The sequence below is a fragment of the Natrix helvetica genome (genome assembly GCF_964273705.1).
Source record: "Natrix helvetica genome assembly, chromosome: 7".
NCBI classification, from domain to species: Eukaryota; Metazoa; Chordata; class Lepidosauria; order Squamata; family Natricidae; genus Natrix; species Natrix helvetica.
This window is the reverse complement of record NC_138558.1, coordinates 11413289-11426461: the sequence shown is the minus strand read 5'-3', so window position 1 is coordinate 11426461 and position 13173 is coordinate 11413289.

The window sequence follows — 13173 nt, the reverse complement described above, 5'->3', positions numbered from 1 at the left end:
CGCACCACCATCCCTTGTGTCCCGCCCCCGCACATGATTGCATGTCCCCTGCGCATGTGCCCTGCCCCCCCCCAGTTTTGGCTTCCAGGTTGGTGTAGGAGGCTTTCCAAGCACAAAATGGGGCACGGGGGTGGGGAGGGGGGCTCATGCGGTGCTCCCGCACCTCATTTTGGCTTCTAGGTTGGTGCAGGAGACTTTCCAGGTTCTCCAACTGCACTTCATATGTTTTAGTTGCCAGGCCTTTGATCATCTTTGCTGCTCTTCTTTTCTTCTTCTGTATCCGTAAATTCCGACTTGCTGGTCTGAATTTTGATCACATGACCACGAGGATACTGTGATTGTTGCTGTTATGAGAAGTGGTCATAAACTTTTTTCAGTTCCGTTGTAACTTTACTGCTAAAACAATGATTCTAAGTCAAGGGCTACCTGTATCGCTTTCCTAGGCCTAAAAGTGTTCTGACGGAGGCTTCCCAAGAGCCTGAAGCAAACTCCTTGTCCCGACAAAAACAGCTTTTATTCATTTACTGTGAATTCTGCTCATTCACATCCAGCAAAGTCTTTCAAGGGAGGATTTATGGTCACAGACCTTCTCTGGCTTGGAGAGCTGCCAGGCCGATCTCTGCAAAACTACGCAAGGAGTTTCAGAGAGTCATGAACCAGTTAAATGAACTAATTGTCTCCTGCAAACTCCACTCCCCTTTCACTCCTCTTTTATTTCCTCTGGGAGGGGCCATTCATCGTCCACCTGTGGCCTTATTCCCAAGTCGACCCTTGTTCTTTAGCTGTTCCCTTCATCTGGCAACTCTGCGCATGCGCACACTGGGAACAGGCTCCAGCTGTTCGTCTGCCTCACAGATGTCTGACTCCGAAGGCAGCTGATAACTGGCATACGGCTCTGGCCCCATCTCTGCCCTCTGACACAGAGCCCTCCTCAGAGCCTTCCCCAGACTCCAGGACTGGCCCATGTTCCTCCCCAACCTCCTCACTGTCCGAATCTGCTGCCGGCTCTACTGGCGGGCCACAACAAAAAGAAAGGGACTGACTCAAAGTTTCCCAGCTGGCTTTGTGCCTAAAGTGGGCACTAGAAATCATGACCTCCCAGTTTTTAGCCCAGGAGTCTCCAAAAGTGGCAACTTTAACACTAGTGGACTTCAACTCCCAGAATTCCCCGGCCAGCCATCTTAAAGTTGCCAAGATTGGACATTCCTATTCTGATCTCTGCTCCTTGGGCTTTACATTGTCACCAGCCACCTTTGTGAGGAATGCACTCTAATATACACTACTACATCAACATGACAAAATAAATAAATAAATACAAAATTATGCATATACCATGGGTGGGTTTCTACCAGTTCTAACCTCTTCTATAGAAGAGGTTCCACAAATCTACAGTGCCATTTAGAACCGGTTCCAGCTCCCTCCCCCCGCCTGTCCGCACATCATCAAGATGAAGAGCGAGAGGAGGAATTCTGGGAGTTGAAGTCCACAAGTCTTAAAGCTGTCAAGTTTGAACACCCCTGGGGTTTTTTTTCAAAAGGGTTAGTGGTTCAAGGGCCTTGTAACTTGACAGCTTTAAGACTTGTGTGCTTCAAATGCCAGAGTTTCTGAGCCAACATTTTGGTTGCTAAGCAAGAGCGTTGTTAAGTGAGTTTCACTGTATTTTACAAGTTGGCCACACCCACCCAGTCACATGGCCGGCAAGCCACTCCCACAAAGCAGACCACACCCACAGAAGAAGTTCTACAAAAAATTGAAACCCACCACTGGCATATACCCACATATATTATATGATAATGAGAAACAACACAGTCTAGTTCGGATGTATGCATGCACATGGTGAGAGAAACGAATCTTGCGAGTTTACCAGACGGATGGCACAGGGAACGAAGCGGTTACAGAATCTGGTAGTCCTGCTAGAAAGACTTTGAAACCTCCTCCCAGAGGGGAGCAACAGAAACACACTGTGGAATGGTTGTGTGGGGTCTCTAACAATGCTTTGAGCTCTACACACATAGGACTTATGAGCAGTATTCTGAATGAAAGGAAGCGAGCTTCCTATGATCTTCTCTGCTGTCTTCACTACTCTCTGAATGGACTTTCTATCTGAGGCACTACTGCCAAACCAAACCAAACAGTCCCTTGTCTCCCCATTGGCTGGGTCTGTCCGAGACAACTAATAACCCCACGTGAATCTCCACCTGTTTACATCTCCCACTACCATACTTTAGGCACCCCTAACCCTTATTTATTTATTTATTTATTTATTTATTTATTTATTTATTTATTTATTTATTTATTTACTTTTTATAGTGTAGCCCCCTAGTTAACTTTGCAGCTGAAACAACCTAGCCTCAGTTGAGGCTTCCTGCTATCTATTTGCCTAGAGACATAAGAGGAAATGTGGCTAGTATTTTTTGCAATGCATGTTTTCCTATAAGACCTTGTGGTTAAACTACCATCTTTGGAGCAGCAGGTGCTTCCTGTTACTTAACCTTTGCTTTTTTCTCGCTGCTCTTGGTCACATACATGTTGTCATGCCCCTGTCGGAGTCGAACAGCTGGCAGAGAGGAGGAGAGTGGTTCGGTTACCTGTGGAGGAAACTGGGGAAGAGCAAAGTCAGGCTGGGCAGAGCAGGGGAGAGTTAGAACAATGGAGAAGGGGCTCAGATGAAGACCAAGGCCCACCCCCTCGTCATCCTAGGGAGTGCAGGGAAGAACACAGAAGAGAGCAACGTGGGTTGTGTGGTTTATGAGGAAGGAAGGGCCTCGATTCCCTTAACAAGGCACGCCTGGGGATGGAGCTTAAAGGAAAGGCAGTTGGGGTGGGCGTTTCTCGGGGAAAAAATGCTGTGTTCACCTAATGTAGAGTTGTCCCGACTGCTTGAAGTATTTACGAACTTCGGTGTGCTTATCTCGTCCTTCTGGAATTGCTCCTGGGATTCCCTATCTTGCCCAGCTGGAGTGATTGATTGCAGTCATTCTGCTTACTGCATTTGGACTGGAGTATTTGCAGGTTTGTGGAAGAGCTTTTCTATGGGCTGGAGAGTGAAAGGGACGTCGGGGGCGCATTTAGTGTTAATAAAGGGACTCATACCGTTTCTCTGGCTGTGTTGCCTTTGTGCCACGCCCTGGGTTATCACACATGTTCCAGAAGGGTGTCAGACATGCTTGGTGCAAAGACAACATTTTACTATTTCTCACACCTTCAACATTTCCCCTCCGGAGACTTTTGTGCCATAGGGTAACAGCTGTCCAGCTACCAACAGGGCAGTGACAAGCAGCCCTGTGTCACTGGTTAAACAATTGTAGGAAGTTATCACCTAGCCCTCTCCCAGAAAAATGAAATATCCTAAGAAATATTGATAAGGCAGAATATTATATTTTCCTGGATGTGAAAAAGGGAGAAACACATTTTACACAAAGTAAATTCCTACAGCTTCCAGCCCATCCCCACTTTATCAATGGGCCATTAAGAAGGCCAAGCTAGTCCACTTTACATAATAAAGAGTTCAGCTCCAGGGGGATGGGTGTAGAGTTCTGGCAGTGACAATGAAGGCATGATAATATAAGCCTTTACTCAACTGACCACATGGCATCTGAACTCAAATCAAACCTGAATTCAAAACAGCCTAGAGGGTTGCCCCTGCATGGGCCCATGTGAGTCTGGCAACCAATCAGAATACATTTCTTACACAGGAACAGGAAACAGATAGGTGGGGCAGAACAGATTATAAAAATCCCTGCAAGCCCTTCTTCAGCCCTTCCCTTCCCTTCTCTTCCCTTCTCTTCTCTTCTCCACCAACATTGAAGCATGTGATCACCTTTGCTGTTCAGGGCTCAGGCCATGTGGTCCTGTCCACCATTAAAACCATCTTTCCAAGCAGCTTCCATGTGTCCAGTGTCTTTTTCCCCACTTGGAGCCGAACCCAGAAGGACATTTCTCCTAACAATTGGCGACCCACAGATGGGACTCCAAGCTAGCCTAACAAATGGATATGGCTCAGGTAAGCCTCCCATGCCGGCACAGACCCCATTGAGTCTGTGGGTGGACTTTATCTTGGCCTTAGCCATTTGGATCTAGGCTTTAAAGGGGTTTTGAGTTTGAGCTCAAAGGCTGCCTGGAAAGAAGGTGAGTACCTCTAAATTTTAATTCTCTAAAATTTAATTTTAAAGCATGGGAAATGTGTGTATGCCTGCCTGTGTGTGACTAGTGTGTGTAAAAATGGATGGAAAAGTGAATGGATTTTTTATTTTTTGTTGTTGCTGCTGTTTTTGTCCTGTGAGAGAAAAAAGCTAAAGCCCATAAGAAAGTTAGTGAGAAAAATGGAGGTACGCATACCCGCTCCGACAGCACCCCTCCTGGGTCACTGTGCGGCTGGTCCTCCGGGTCTCTTTCCCCAAGACTTGAAACTGTAAGAAAAGTCCCTGCGTGAAAGGGCGCGAATCGAGAGAAGGTTCCCGCGGTGAGGAACGCGTCAAAAGTCCCTCCGAAGGGCACCCCCAGAAAAGTCCCTCCGAAGGGCACCAATAAGACCCTCCGAAGGGCAAACAGAGAAAGTCCCTTCAAAAGGGCGCGAAAGGTCCTCTAAGGACGCGAAAGTAAAGTGGGGAAATACGAAGTGGCAAACCCGGCTAGGACGAAGTGAACCCACATCTAAACGGGATCATGGGAAGCGGTAGCTCGAGGGTAGCCATGGAAACCCCCCTAGGGGAGTTGTTGGGGGCCTGGGACGAAAAGCAAATGCCCGTCCTGGCCGGAATGAAGAAAAAAAAGAGCAGATTGTAGAAAATGGGCTTTGCTGAAAGATGATACAGGAAAAACTAATTTGGCTGAAAAGGTACTTAAAAGGAAATGGTGGGATTTCTTTTTTTTTCCTCTTGTCTGTCTCTTTCTCTGTCTTCTATGTAACCACGTGGTTTTTGTTTGTTAAGATTTGTGCCTTCCCCAATTTAACTGAAATTCATGGTGGGAATGATTTTGTTTTTCCCTCTTTGTCTGTGTGTGTGTATGTCTAAGTCTTTGTGCACCCTCAAGGTAATTGTAACTAAGATGTCTCCAATCCAAAAGACAAGAATTTTAAAGTGTTCAAAGAAAGAAAGGAGTAAACTGGCAGAAATTGCCTTCGCTCAGTTTGTTGGGCCCACAAAAACTGAGTGAAGGTGGAGGGAATCTTTGCTTTGCATCTGTTTTGGCCAGCAGAGACAGAGTAAAGATACTTTTTTCTTCCTTCCTTCCTTGCCTATACCTTAAAGTAACAACCCAGGAAATGTTTGCAAGAAAAGTTTCATCCTTGCATTTATTGTGTGTCTAAATGATTTTACCTGTCCATTTCTTTCCTGGAGCATGTGAATCCAGACCCCATTTCTCATCTGTGATATCCCCATAATGTTTATCTGTTTATCTGCTTAGTAACTAATGGTTTTATTTTTTTCAAACTCTGCCTGCAAGCTATCTACCCCCCCCCCACGCCCCTCCCTTACCTCTAATCCTCCAACAATGCCTTTTCTGTGGGGGAGGGAACCTTGTTCTCATGTCTTTCAGCCCTAGAAGATTGTACTCTTCAGGTGAGTATAGATTTTTTTTCCCTTTGGGGGGGAGGAGGAGAGTGTTGCCTTGTGTGTGCATGTATGAAATGAAGGAAATTCCTACTAAAGGTTTGCCTTCAACCTGAGTAAAAACCCTCTGCACATTTTTCTGACCAACCTACTCTATTAGTCCTAAAGTAAAAACCTGGCCTCCAGAAGGCAGTTTTGATTTAGATTTTGTCAACAAATTTGCTGATTTTCTGGCCACCATCAGATGAATCAAGGGCCCCACCCAGATGCAAATGATGTGTTAATGAAAGTCTCCATACATCTTGGATCTTTAAAAATTAGCCAGCATCCGCTGGCAGGTCCAAATTAGAAACGAACACCCCAGGGCAGAGACAGGTATTAACAATCTAGTGCTTAAGGAAATAGGACAACGGGGTCACTTCAAGCAAAAGTAAGAAATTTAGCAGGTAACAAAAAGGTAAAGCCTGTCTGAATGGAAGACCTAGGTAATTGGACTTGATTAATTTGATGTAATGTCTGTTAAGAAATTCTGTGTGTGTGCGCGTGATCATTTCCAGACCTGGAGGGAAGTTGAGATCCTTTAATAATAGAAAATGGAGCTCATTGGCTTATGTACAGCTCCCTGAAGTAATTGTAATAACTGCCTTGCATGAAGAACGAATGAAATGGGATTTTTGTATGTGAAATTAATGATTGCAGTGCAAATGTGAGTATGTTGATGGTAAAGTTGGTATGAATGTAGTTTGATTCCCTTTCATATAAAGAAGCAGTCAGTTACAAGGTTGTTTAATGGTATGTGTGTGTATGCATGTGTGTTATCATTTCCAAACCTGAAGGGAGGGTGAGATCCTCTAATAAAAGAAAATGAAGCTTGGTGGCTTGTGAAAAAAAAAAAGCTTCCTGAAATACCTATGATTGTTTGGCATGAGCAAGCACGAAGGTCTGATTGCAATATGAATGTGAGTATGTGTCCCTCATGCCCCAGGGAGTGATAAGTGAATGGATGCAGAGATCCACGTGATTGCCTGTGTGAATCCCCCCCCCCCTCCTCCTTCTGGGTCATTCTTTGGAGGGAAGTAGGAAAAGCGGGGAGAATGAATGTCTGCTCATTTTACCATGAGTGTGTGTATGAAATGCCCCAGTGATACCTGTGAATGCCTCTGGGCATCCCCCCCCCCTCCTTCTTTCCCTCCTTCCTTTTGGGTCATTAAAGGCTGAAATTTTTTCTCCTCACTTTAACCACTTTTCCCCCCCCTCTCTTCTGAGAAATTTGGAGTAAATGGGTGATCTGCTCCGCTTACCTTTCACTATTGTGATCTTTTATCTGCATATAAAATTATGCAGTTACATTTCTTTGCTCTGAATACAATTTTGATTTTTTTTCTTGAAATTTTTGAGGTTTAAAATGCTTAATTAAACCTATAAAAAGGAATGATTTTGAGATGTTTTGCTTACATTTGTAAATGTTTTAACATACTTAATGAGAATTTGCTTCCATCTGAATGGAATTTGATATTTTGGAGTGTTGACTCAAAGTACCTTTTTTTTTTTTTAAATTGCATTTTTTTTTAAAAGCTGTTCTTCTTACCTCCCTCTTTTACACCTGAGTGCATTTTTAAACGCTTATGAGTCAAGGTGCTCTACCCTATGAGATTTTGTTTGTTTGTTTGTTTGCAACACAAGTTGTTGTCCGTCTTGGAAATTTACTCATCTTACTGCAAAAGTGTTTCAATCATACAGGCAGTGGGAATGTCATGTTCCATGAAATTTACATCGTCTACCTCCTGAAATAATGTTTGGATTTCCACACTTGGACAGAATGGGTGATATTCCACAACATGAGACTAAAGATATGTCTGTAAAGAACTGTATTCTTGGCCTCTCCTTTTTTTTTTAACCTCAGAAACACAGGACTGCTAGCTCAAACCATAACTCTCCAATTTGCTGCTGGTGATTGCCTCCTGATAAAACCTGACATGAGGAGAAAAAAAAAACTTAGCCAAGCCTGGGACAGACTACCAAGACTGACTGACCACTCTTACCAGCCTTACCACCAAACCAAGCATGCCACCCTAGCAGACATGAAAGAACCCTAAAGGAGATGAAGAAGTAAAGACCAAAAGACTCTCTTCTATCCCCAGAAGACAGCTGTAAAGACTATGGGGGAGGGTGGAAACTGATTGTAAAGTTTTGTTTCTTTGCCTCCCTCACAGAAATTGTAATTGTAATTCTTCTTTCCTGTCTCATTTATATTGTAATCAGTTTAATGTATTCATGTAAGAATTGTATTTGAGAATGGCTAGCACAGCAAGTTCTGAACACCTTAGATTTCTGGCTGGTGGGAGGGAAATTTTGTCCAAAATGTCTGTATTTTCTGTATTGTAGAAGCAGCTACACACACACACACACACACACACACACACACAAAGAGAGAGGGAGAGAGAGAGGCTCCATTCAGAACTAGATTGAAACTATCTCCTTGACTTAACTCCACAAAGCTTTTCCTAGGTTGATTTTGCCCTTGCACAAAAGCAGATATCTCCCTTTTAATCCCATGGGGGAGGGTCAGTTCCCCTCAGGCAATTTCCCCACTTGGAGAGTAGCAGAAAGGATCTTCAAAACTCAAACCCTGTGACCCAATTAAAAAAAAAAATGCTGCTGCCCAGTTGCCCAGTAAAGCAGGACATGTTGCACTGGTGGTCTCTGATAGGAGTCCCTGGGCTCATTGTGTGTAACTTTAAAAAAAAAAAAATACTAAATAGCTTGTATTGCACACTAGCTAAACTCAATTTGGCCTCACTAAAATAGGAGCCAGGGCAAGTTAAAGAAATCCCTTGGAAATGGGCAGCCTGTACTTCTTTAAAAGGAAGAATCCTTCAATGGCTGTGAAGTTTTTTTGGGACTTCTGCTTGCTTGTAGTCTGGAAGCTCACAGAAAGTGATATCAAACACCTGAAAATAATTGGCATGGTAAATTGGATATTGTAAATTTCTTTCCAGAAATTGTGCCCTGGTTGCTAAGACCTTCATGGTTGAAAGCTCTCTGGGAGCCACTGAAGGGATCCTTCTGCTGTCTCTTTCAATGCTTTTCCATCAGAAAAATTAAGTTTCCCTGATCTGACCAATTTTATCTTTTGTCAAAAACATGTGCGTTCCACTCACATTTTTTTGAAAAAAAAAAAAGGAGGGATTGTAGGAAGTTATCACCTAGCCCTCTCCCAGAAAAATGAAATATCCTAAGAAATATTGATAAGGCAGAATATTATATTTTCCTGGATGTGAAAAAGGGAGAAACACATTTTACACAAAGTAAATTCCTACAGCTTCCAGCCCATCCCCACTTTATCAATGGGCCATTAAGAAGGCCAAGCTAGTCCACTTTACATAATAAAGAGTTCAGCTCCAGGGGGATGGGTGTAGAGTTCTGGCAGTGACAATGAAGGCATGATAATATAAGCCTTTACTCAACTGACCACATGGCATCTGAACTCAAATCAAACCTGAATTCAAAACAGCCTAGAGGGTTGCCCCTGCATGGGCCCATGTGAGTCTGGCAACCAATCAGAATACATTTCTTACACAGGAACAGGAAACAGATAGGTGGGGCAGAACAGATTATAAAAATCCCTGCAAGCCCTTCTTCAGCCCTTCCCTTCCCTTCTCTTCCCTTCTCTTCTCTTCTCCACCAACATTGAAGCATGTGATCACCTTTGCTGTTCAGGGCTCAGGCCATGTGGTCCTGTCCACCATTAAAACCATCTTTCCAAGCAGCTTCCATGTCTCCAGTGTCTTTTTCCCCACTTGGAGCCGAACCCAGAAGGACATTTCTCCCGACACAATTGTGGAGTCTGTGCGTGGTAATTAATACCTCGAACCTCGTTCGATCAAAGATGGCACCTACTGCTTTCAAATTCACTTCGGTCTAATAAGTGACAACTTCTTTTTTAGACTGCTGGTGTTTGCAAAAGGTCGTGAGGTACAACATGCATCCACTTGGTAGTCGCAAAGGTGCCTTTCATTGTGAACAGCAAAAGGTTACACTTACTGAAACTCAGCTCTCTTTCTGTCAAGTGTGCCACACTTTCTGCAGCTATAGTAATGGAAAGTGGCCAAGTTTAACTTGGATTCTTCACTGTAAGGTTTAAGTGGTTAAGACATCCAGTTGTGGGAAGCCACACAACCCCTCCCGCCAAGATTGAAATATTTTGGGGGATAGTAAGAGGGATGCGGTGGCTCAGTGGTTGATATGCTAAGTGGATGAGATGCTAAGATGCTGAGAAAGTGGGCAATTCAGCGGTTCGAATCCCTAGTGCCGCATAACGGAGCGAGCTCCTATTACTTGTCTCAGCTTCTAGCAGTTCGAAAGCATGTAAAAAATGCAAGTAGAGAACCGCCTTTGGTGGGAAGGTAACAGCGTTCTGTGTGTCTTTGGCGTTTAGTCACACCGGCCATATGACTACAGAGACGTCTTCGGACAGCGCTGGCTCTTTGGCTTTGAAACGGAGATGAGCACCGCCCCCTAGAGTCGGGAATGATTAGCACATATGTGCGAGGGGAACCTTTACCTTTAAAGGAGAAATGGAGAAAGATGTTCTTAGAGGCAGTCCTTAATGTGCCTATTCACAAGCAAAACAACTTCACCTCCAGGTGATGAGATTAAGGACAGGACAGGACCTTAACCCCATTCATTGAGAAAAGTGGAAACAATACTATTGGTCTATTAAGAAAGGCAGGCTAGAGGCAATAGATAACAGGGTAAAATTAATTACACATGCCTGTCAGGATTAGATTCAGAAAGCAGGCCATTAAGACCCATCAGGAGCCTTTGGGAAACAAGTGTAGAAAGTTAGCACCCATTCCTCTCCTAGAAGAACGAAATATTTAAGGAAATATTTAAAAGGCAGAATATTTCCCCTAAAAGAGAAATAGAAATCTTAAGACAGAAACTCAGCCCCAGCTCCCTGCCCCCAGTAGATATTTTGGTTATCTACAAGACAAAAGACTGGGCCATCTTATTTACAAAACAATAGACCTTCACCCTCAGGACATAATAGGATTAGCCAGGCTTCAAAAATTTTAGCAAGGGATTCTCTGGGTGGGTGTGGCCAGGGTGGGCGTGGCCTAGTCAGCCTTCTGCATCATGGCACCCTCCCCAGGCTTCGGAGGCTTTGCTTGAGCCTCCCCGGGAGGGCGAAAACTGCCTCCCCGGGCTCCAGAGACCCTCCGTAGGCTGGAAATGGTCCCATTTCTGCACTTCTGGAACTTCAGGGAGGCCTGTTTTTCACCCTCCCCAGGCTCTGAAGGCCTCAAGCCTCTGGGAGGGTGAAAATGGGCCCATTTCCGGACTTCTGGAACTTCCAGGAGGTCCGTTTTTTGCCCTTCCAGAGCCTCTGCGCAGGCTCTGTACTGTTGGAAGAAATGTCCTTCTGGGTTCTGCTCCAAGTGGAGAAAAAGACACTGGAGACATGGAGGCTGCTTGGAAAGATGGTTTTAATGGTGGACAGGACCGCATGGCTTGAATCCTGAACAGAAAAGGTGATCACATGCTTCAATGTTGGTGGAGAAGAAGAGAAGGGAAGAGAAGGGCTGAAGAAGGGCTTGCAGGGATTTTTATAATCTGTTCGGCCCCACCTATCTGTTTCCTGTTCCTGTGTAAGAAATGTATTCTGATTGGTTGCCAGACTGCCATGGGCCCGTGCAAGGGCAACCCTCTATAGGCTGTTTTGAATTCAGGTTTGATTGAGTTCAGATGCCATGTGGTCAGTTGAGTAAAGGCTTATATTATCCTGCCTTCATTGTCACTGCCAGAACTCTACACCCATCCCCCTGGAGCTGAACTCTTTATTATGTAAAGTGGACTAGCTTGGCCTTCTTAATGGCCCATTGACAAAGTGGGGATGGGCCGGAAGCTGCAGGAATTTACTTTGTTTAAAATGTGTTTCTCCCTTTTTCACATCCAGGAAAATATAATATTCTGCCTTATCAATATTTCCTAGGATATTTCATTTTTTCTGGGAGAGGGCTAGGTGATAACTTCCTACAGTACTTACTGGCATCCGTAACGGGCCACGTGGAGACTCCTGGGTGGGAGGGGTGGGATGGGTGGGGCCAACCAGGGGTGGGATTTGTAAATTCGCCAAACTAGGCAGATCCTTAGCTAGAGAATTGTTTGAACCCGTGCGAACCTGCAGCAGCCCACTCCTGGGATTAGCCCTCTACCCATCTAGCAACAGAACTTACCATATGGCACCACTAAGACCCTTCAATGCATCACCCAGATTCAACCAAGCTTGGAACACAGACAGCCTACAAAGTTAGCTAAGACCTCCCAACCCCCTGGGAGTCTAGCTAAGACCCCTGCCCACTGGGAGTCTGATAGCCAATGGGAAACATGTCTTGTAAAGGAGTAGTACACTCTTAAGGCAGGGCCCAAGAGAGGATATAAATATATCCCCCTCTCTCTTCCATGTGGTCAGCTACCCAGAATCACCCATGTGCTTGGTGGTTCTGCTTCACCATTGAAACATCTTTCTAATCGGCCTCCAATGTTTCCAGTGTCTTCCTCCCACCTGGAACTACACCAGTGAAACCAATCAAATAATCAAAGCATACAAAGCAAACCTCAAAATTACAAAATACCAAAAGGGGTGGGCTTCAAAAATTTCAGCAAATGGCTTCTCTGCCCAGTTGTGGCCATGGGGGATGTGGCCTAGTCAGCCACCTGTACCATGACGCCCTCCCTATGCTCCGGAGGCTTTTCTCGAGCCTCTGGGAGGGTCTTTCCGGTCTTCCGCAACTTCCAGGAGCCCCATTTCCCCCCCTCTTCGAGCCTCCGCATGGGCACTGCACTTACTTCACATCCAAAATGGGCCGCGTGGATACTGCTGGGAGGGGCAGGGTGGGAGGGGAGGGGCGGGGAGGGCCAATCAGGGGTGGGATTTGGTGGCTCTCCGAACCGGCCATAACGTTAGCTACGGGTTCTCCCGAACCCGGACGAATCCGTAGCAGCCCAACCCTGCAAAATACTGTAAACGGTATAAAAATCCTTGCCCTCATCAGGCTAATTTGTCAGCTGTCCCAGAACTGCATGCTGTGTGTGATTTGGTTCTGCTCATCAATAAACAGACCTTCTTTCTCAAGCTTGGAACCGGACTTGGCTTTTTCTTCCAAACTCCTTGAACGTGACTCTGTGGTTGGTTTGTGATTTTTCTGTTTACTTCTGCATTTAATGTTCTGCAAAGACATTGTTGGAGGAAATGTCCTTCTGGGTTCGGCTCCAAGTGGGGAAAAAGACACTGGAGACATGGAGGCTGCTTGGAAAGATGGTTTGAATGGTGGACAGGACCACATGGCCTGAGTCCTGAACAGAAAAGGTGATCACATGCTTCAATGTTGGTGGCGAAGAAGAGAAAGTAAGGGGAAGAGGCTTGCTAGGCTTTTTATAACCTGTTCAGTCCCACCTCTCTGTTTCCTGTTCCTGTGTAAGAAATGTATTCTGATTGGTTGTCAGACTCCCATGGGCCCATGCAGGGGCAACTCTCTAGGCTGAGTCCAGGTTTGGTTGAATTCTCAGAGTTCTCAGTTGCCATGTGGTCAGTTGAATAAAGGCTTATATTATC